This window comes from Myodes glareolus, chromosome 7 (assembly GCF_982192425.1).
Source record: "Myodes glareolus chromosome 7, mMyoGla1.1, whole genome shotgun sequence".
Classification (NCBI taxonomy): Eukaryota; Metazoa; Chordata; class Mammalia; order Rodentia; family Cricetidae; genus Myodes; species Myodes glareolus.
Window position 1 is genome coordinate 25,111,532 of NC_142032.1, and position 7,853 is coordinate 25,119,384.

The 7,853-nt window shown below is 43.0% G+C and overlaps 1 protein-coding gene across 1 annotated transcript in view; it reads left to right on the forward strand.

The window, feature by feature from the left end:
• Window positions 1–133: 133 nt before the first annotated feature.
• Cpeb3 (cytoplasmic polyadenylation element binding protein 3) overlaps window positions 134–7,853 on the forward strand; it is a 191,716-nt gene continuing 183,996 nt past the window's right edge. Inside the window, exon 1 of the mRNA XM_085693823.2 lies at window positions 134–264. The gene's annotated coding sequence lies outside the window, so the exon portion shown is untranslated. The remainder of the gene's footprint in view (window positions 265–7,853) is intronic.

The following is a 7,853-nucleotide window of genomic DNA, read 5'->3' on the forward strand; positions in this document are numbered from 1 at the left end:
GAGGAGCTACCTCTGTGAGGTAAGAGTCACCGCCTCCGTGCGCGCCGGGGTCACGACGCAGGGGCGGCTCGGAGCAGCCTGGGAGATGTAGTCCTCGGACCGTCCCCGCTAGAGGCTGCACAGCCCGCCGGGACCCCCGCCGCCGCGCCCGCCGCCGCCGGGCCGGCGCCCTCCCGTTTCCTTCCTCCAGGGGGAAAAAAATGTCCTTCGGGCCGCTGTCCGGGAAGCGGCAGCATGTGGCGCCCCGCTGTCAGTAGCAACAAGGTCAGCACCCCTTCTCCGCGTCTTGCCCCCTCAGCTCTCGCGCTCAGGTGGGACGGAGCCAGGTGAGGGGAGGTGGCTTGGAGGGCCAGTTTCTGGGCCGGGTCCTGCACGCCCGACCTCGGCGGCAGGAGGTCGGGCGCTCGGGTCAGCCTCGGCCGCGTCAGAGCCCATCTTCGGGGAGGGACCGGGTGACTTAGTGCGGGGCTGCTCCGGAGGGGCGGGTGGGTACCCCGACCGTTCTCACCGGTGCCTGTGTATGTGTGTGTACACGTGGGGTGGGAAGAGAGAGGACCATGGTGCGCGTGTGTGTGTGTGTGTGTTCTCATCGGTGCCTCTGTGTGTGTGTGTGTGTGTGTGTGGACGTGTGGACGCTGTCTGCCCGTACAAGAACCACCTTCTTGGAGGTGCTGTCTTCTAGGACTTGCCCGGCAGCCCCCCAAAAGAAACGCGTTGGTAAATAAACAGCCCTTGCTTGCTCAGCTGCGGGTTGTCAAGGATGTTTGTTTCTTTCTGCAGCTGGTCACCGTTAACCATTTCTAGTCTCCTTGACACTTCTAAACAGGTGGATCCGGGTGAGGGATCAGGAAGGGAGAAGTCATAAATCATTCCTCTGTCTTCTCTGACGCGGAAGATAGAGCTTTGAAGGAGGAAAGAGCTGTTGTTGACTTAAACAAATGCGTAGTTTGGATGACCTGTGGCGTTATTTTGTGCTGTGATTGGCGGCGGCATGGTTGGTAGTTTTCCATTGGTTATTTTTACATTTTGCTACAAATTTTTGTTGTTTCTTTAAGTGAATATGTGGAATTTTTGAACCTGGAATAAGGACTGTAAATCCCAGACGTGGGAAACTGAGACAGAAGGATTACCTGGAGTTCTAAATTGCCTGGTCTGTATAGTGAATTCCAGAGAAGCCAAGATTGTCTTTAAAAAATAAGCAAGTTTCCAGCAATCCTATAATCCCAGCACTGGAGAGGTGGAGGCAGGAGGATCCGGAGTTTAAGGTTGCCCTCTGCTATTTTTGAGTTCAAGTCTATCTCAAAAGAACAAGCAAAAAACTGTATGTGAATGCCTGGCAGATCTGGGAGGCTCTTCACAAATTCAAAATCAGCCTGGATTACAGAGAGAGAGAGAGAGAGACAGAGAGACAGAGAGAGCGAGGGAGAGAGAGAGAGAGAGAGAGAGAGAGAGAGAGAGAGAGAGAGAGAAGCCAATAACCATCACACCTTTCATTGTTGGCTTTAGTTTTTCATTGGCGGGACTGTCTATATATCTGCAGTACAAGATGACTCAACTTCCAGACCCTCCGGTCTAGGCCTCCCTAGTTTTGGAATTACAGTCTTGGCTGACCACACCCAAACCCAACGAGTTTTCAAAATTCTTGTTTAATGTAGAATTTTACCATCAGCTCTTATCTGTTTAAATCTAGTTTTGCTCTCTAGATTTGTACCACTGGCTGGGATAAATAAATAAAATAAAACACAGAAGTTTATTTGGCCTCCAATTTCCAAAATATCCATTTTTATTTAGTTATTTTGAGACATGGTCTCACCATGCAGCCCTGGCTAGCTTCAAATTCATTATGTAGACTAAGCTGGCCTTGAACTCACAGAAATTTGCCTGCCTCTTTCTCCTGGGATTAAAGGCTGTACCAGCACACAAGGCTATTTTTATTAATTTTTTGTGTAGGTACATGTTTGTGTGCAGAGGCCTGGGGTCAACTTTGAGTGGCTTCCTCTATTCTTCACCTTATTTTTGAAACCAGTCTCTCAATGAACCCAGAGTTTGTTGGTTACCAAAACTAGCTGGCCAGTGAGCTCCAGGGATCTGCCTAGCCTTGTGTGTCATGTTTGTGTCCCGTCACACACACACACCCCGCCCTGCCAGGATTGCAGGTTCCACAGGCACACCTGGCTAGGGGTCTAAACTCAGGTTTTCACACATGGAAAATAAGTGCTTTACATATAGAGCCCCTACAATCATGGCTTTATGAAATATTTTAGGATATTCTAATTAATATCCCTTCTCACAGAAAGAAAAATAGGCCTGCCCTTGAAAGGAAAATGAGTAGTTTAATCAGGGCATCTAATATTTAACATTATCTTTTGCTTCATGTACTATGCCAGCCTACCTCTATTGTATGTTTCTCTTTTAAGCCGCTAGCCATGTTGGATGTAGATTAACACAAACTGAGCGGTGGTGGCGCATGCCTTTAATCCCAGCACTTGGGAGGTAGAGGCAGGAGGATCTCTTAGTTTGAGGCCAGTTTGTCTCCAGGACAGCTAGGGTTGTTACAGAGAAACCCTGTCTCGACACCCCCCTCCCCCACCCAAATCATAGACTAACCCAAAATTCATTTAGCTCTGTGATTTATACTAAAGAGAATTCCCATTTCTTGTTAGGATTTTTTGCTATTGTTTTGTCTGTTTGATTGAGGGTCTTATATACCAGAGTCTGGTCTTGAACATAAGCCAAGGGTAATATTGATCCTGATTTTCCCACATCTCCCAAAAGTTAGGACATGAGCTACCATGACCAGTTTTTCTCTCGTTGCTTTGTTTTCTTCTTCTTTTTAATTAAAAAAATTGGTTTATTTTTCATGTGTGCAAGCATTTTGCCTACATGTATATTTGTACACTACATGCACACAGTACTCACAGAGGCCAGAAAAGGGCATCAAATTTCTTGTGACTGGGGTCACAGATAGTTGTAAGCTACCATGTGTGTAGCACAAATTCTAATTGGTCTTAATAATAAAAACCTGGAGTCAGATATAAGGGTTAATGCTGAGAGCATGGGACTATGGGACTTTTAATCCCAGGGTCATGGGTTTAAACCCCACATTGAGCACCAGACATAGCATAAATTCTAATTGGTCTTTATAATAAAAAATTCAGAGTCAGATATAAGGGTAAATGTTGAAAGATCAGAGAAGCAGAGCAGCCAGCCACTAGTTCTTACCTCTACCTCAGACCGAAAGGGCGATCCTGTCTCCAAGAATCCTCAGACTGAATGCTCTCTCTACCAAACCTCAGACTGCATGTGTTAAACTCCTGTCTCCTCCCGCTTTATAATCCTCTCTCCGCCCAGCCATATCCCTTCTTGTCTCCATCTCCCTAGTGCTGGGATTATAGGGTGTGCCACCACTGCCTGGCCTCTAAGGCTAACTAGTGGCTAGCTCCACACTCTGATCTTCAAGCAAGCTGTATTTGTTCAATCACAAACAAAATATCATCACACATATGGGTGATGGGAATCAAGTCTGGGTCTTCTAGGTGAGCAGCTAGCTATCTAAACAGCTGAGCCATCTCTGCACCTTCTATTAGTTTTCCACCGCCCCCCTTTTAAGATAAGATCTTGCTGTATAGCCCTGGTTGGCATGTAACATGTAGGACAGGTATGTTTCCATCTTACTGAAACCCTCTTGCCTGCTTTACTTACTATTGGGATTATAGGTGTAGTTCACCATGCTTTCTTTTTTTTTATTATTTTTTAAGATTGTCTTTTACTCTGTAATCTAGTCTGACTACATAGCCCACAATGTCCTTTAACTGGTGACCATCCTCTTGCTATAGACTTTCAAATACTAAGATCTTTCAGGGGTGATCCATTTTATCCTACTTTAGAATTTGAATTTTACCCTAAACTGGAAATATGATATAGTTAAATAACAAATCCCATTTACATTAGCCTTACTATTTCAAAACTGGATTTATATTTATAAATATATTTTATTAATTAAATTTATACATTTATTTTACATCCTGACCAAAGTTTCCCCTCCCTCCTCTCCTCCCATTCCCTCCCCCCTTACATTTATATTTTTATGGAAAGTCATTTTCCTGTATGTTTAAAAAACCCTTACTAGTAGAGAACAAATTTTGTTTTGGAGACTGTAGGTATACACCAATAATAAGGTATTTGTTTAACATGCCTAAGTCCCGCGATGTTGCTCCTTAGCAACATTAAGAGAAAGAGAGAAGAGAAATGATACCCACTGTGAGAGACAGGGGCTCAGTAGATAATAGTGCACGTCACTAAGCTTGTTGAATCTCTGAACCCACATGGGAGAAGGGGAGAACCGATGGCTGTAAATTCTTCTCATTCTTCCACACTTGAGCTGTGGAAGACATGCGACCCCTCTCTCCAATTAGTAAATGTGTCTAGGTTCTCTACATATTGAATTTCAGTATTGTCTGTCAACTTTGTTTTCTATGGCCCTTGCATTTCTCAGTATAACTCAAGACACTTGGAACTACAATTTACTCTTTGATTTTGAAGAAAAAAGGTCGTATTTTGTTAGAAACTTGAGCTAGGCATAGTAGCACATGCCTGTAGTCTTAGCACTAGGGAGGCAGAGACAGGAGAATTGTCATGAATTCAAAGTCTTCTTGGCTACATAATGAGAGCAAGAGTAGATCAATCAGGCCTGTACTGTGAGATACTGTCTCAGAAATCTACAGGGCGAAGCTGGTTGAATGCTCGCCTGGCATGAACTAAACAATACGTTTGATCCTTAGCATCACTTAAAAACAGATTATGCATGCTTGTCTTCCCAGTACTCCTCTCAGCAGATAGACAGAAGGGTCAGAAGTTCAGGGTCATCCTCAGTCAGTTAGGGAAGTTCAAGGCCTTGGTGGTGTGAGAACCTGTTTCCAAAAAATAGTTAGAAACTTGTCTAAGCACACATTGAACCTGACTACCTATGGTGGATCCCTGGGACCAACATAGTGGACAGGAAGCTCTCTTGAACATTGTCTTCTGACCACCACAAACACTGTCACATGTATGCTGGCCTACCATCAGAAACAGTGTACATTTATTTCATACATAGCTACATTTGTGGTCAGTGGTTGTCAGTCAAAGGAGTAACCAGAATGATTGTAGACTTTTTTTCCCTGTTGTTATAGTTTTATTAGAAATTAATTTAGTAAAAATATAAAAAGATTTTCCCTGCCTCAGGATAAGAATAAGAATTGACTCTGGGAAGTGGTGGCGCACCCTTTTAATTCCAGCACTAGGGAGGTAGAGACAGGTGGATCTCTGTGAGTTCCAGGACAGTCGTGGCTACACAGAGAAACCCTGTCTCAAAAAACCAAACTAAACAAACAAAACCAAGAAAAAGAAGAAGAAGAAGAAGAAGAAGAAGAAGAAGAAGAAGAAGAAGAAGAAGAAGAAGAAGAAGAAGAAAAAAAAAGAGAGAAATACTTGGTTAGGAACTATTCTAAATATATCTTAAAATAATCTATGATTTAATATTCTTCAATCACACTTGTTTTGAATTGTCTGCCAAAAGAGGGTTTTCAGAGAAACAGTATAACATTTTACGGTGCCCTCCAAAGAACTGTCAATTAATTGCCAAGTTTGGTGGTAAACTGTGGGTCAAACCCTTATTTCAGTCTATGGAAAATTCTCTAGCAGATGTGCCCAGAGAATTCATAATGTAAATGGGTACCATAATAGCAAATTAAACTGTAATTACCCAGTGTTTATGCTTAGCAAATGAAAAGGTACTCACACATGAAATACCATACAGTGATAATGTGGTAGTGTATGGAAAAGTCACTTGAATAGCATAGAGTACAAAGGAACTCACAAGTTTGTAGAAGACCCATTTGGGCTGCCGTGAATATCATGAAATGGGATATGGCTCTACCTTATGTAAACCAAGAGGCAGAGAAGATCTTGAGTCTGGATTTGGATGAAAAGATGTAAAGACAGTTAACCTCTGTAACTCAAGTTGTAGGTTTCTGTTACATAACTGGGAAATATGTTTGTCTGGTGATGTGTGAAATAATGAAAAGGCCTTGAATTAATTCAGCAGTGGGAATACACTGAGAAGCAAAGCCGAGTACAGTCTGCCTTTGTGAAGTTTTCTGATTGGTGGGAGACTCACAATAAATGTTAACTTGGGATTGTGTCCTTACAAGGAATTATAATTAAGGATTTGACAGGGAGGCCAGGGCAAGCTTTTCTGAGGAATTGCAAGAAAAGGCTTTGATAAATAAAAGACATTGGAACAAAGAGAGCTATTAGAATGACTTTGATCCCAGTCTTCAAGTGGCTGGTAATGAAGAGCTCCATAGGCCAGTGTTAGGAATTTTGCCCTTAGGAGAGATGGACACCCATGTGGGGTAGGGGATATGAGAAAGAGACTTGTTGTGTAGGAAATGGGCTTAACTTATATAGTTAAGGGTTTGTCCTGGAAATTCTCATCAGTGTGTCCTAACCAGCTGTCCTGAACGACTGTCACTCTTTTTATACAGTGTCTCCTTATGTGAGATGGTCTTGATCCTCTTGCTTCAGCCTCCCAACTACAAGCAAGTGCTACCTTGCCTGATTTGCTTCTCCTGAACTGTCTCACCCCTCCTCTCTCTCTTTCTCTCTCTCTCTCTCTCTCTCTTCCTTTTCTTTCTTTGTTTTGTTTTTGTTTTTTGAGACAGTTTTACTATGTAGCTCTGGCTGTCCTGGAACTCATTTTGAGCCAGATGTGGTGTATGCCTTTCATATCATCACAGAAAAAAGGAAGGGATGGAGGGAGGGAGGGAGGAAGGAAGGGAAGGAAGAAAATGTCTTAGTTAGGGTTATTATTGCTGTGATAAAACACCATGACCAAAGCAACTTAGAGAATGAAAGGGCTTATTTTCTTCACAGTTCCCTGTAACAGTTCGTCATCAAAAGCAGTGAGGGCAGGAACCTGGCAGCAAGAACTGATGCAGAGGCCATGGAGGGTGCTGCTTACTGGGTTGCTCCCCATGACTTGCTTAGCCTGCTTTCTTATAGACCCAAGACCATCAGCCCAGGGATGGCACCACCCACCAAGTGCTGGACTCTTCTTCATCAATCATTAGTTTAGAAAATGCCTTACAGCTGAATCTTATGGAGATATTTTCTTAGTTGATACTCTCTCCTCTCATGACTCTAGCTTGTGTCAATTTGACATCAAACTAACCAGAACAGAAAGAAAAGAATTACAGGGCAGCATATTATATTTTCTGTTTTGTAGCTTAACCCTGGAATGTTCATTTTATTTAGCTATTATGTTTATTTTAGACAGAATTTTACTTTGTAGTCTAGGCTGGCCTAAAACTCACTGTGTAGCCCAGACTGGCCTTGAACTCTCAGTGGTCCTCTTGCCTCAGTCTCCTTTGTATTTGGACCCTAAGCTGGAGTGCCAATTTTATGAGAAAATATATATGGAAAATAATTTTCCTTTTAAAATAGTCATGTGTTTCATAGAGCCACTGTAGACCCTAGAGTTTTCCCAGACCTTTTCCAGAAATGGTGTAAAGTCAAGGCTATTTTCATAATAGGAAAGCATCGTGTGCATTTTCCACTGCACTAACATTTACACCAATGGCATAAGCAACTGCAGATAAAAATTCCTTGCATATTAGCATTGTTCAAAGCATTGGACCCACATATATAATGGTTATATATTTACCACAGTGTGCATGCTTTAAACGTTAGAACCAGTTTCCTTTAGTCTCTGTATGATGAAGTGAGTATGATGACTTCTCCTGCACCTACAGCATGGTGCCAGGTGCAGTTGCATCCATGTAGTCCACCTTGTCCCAGTGACTGAAGGGAGG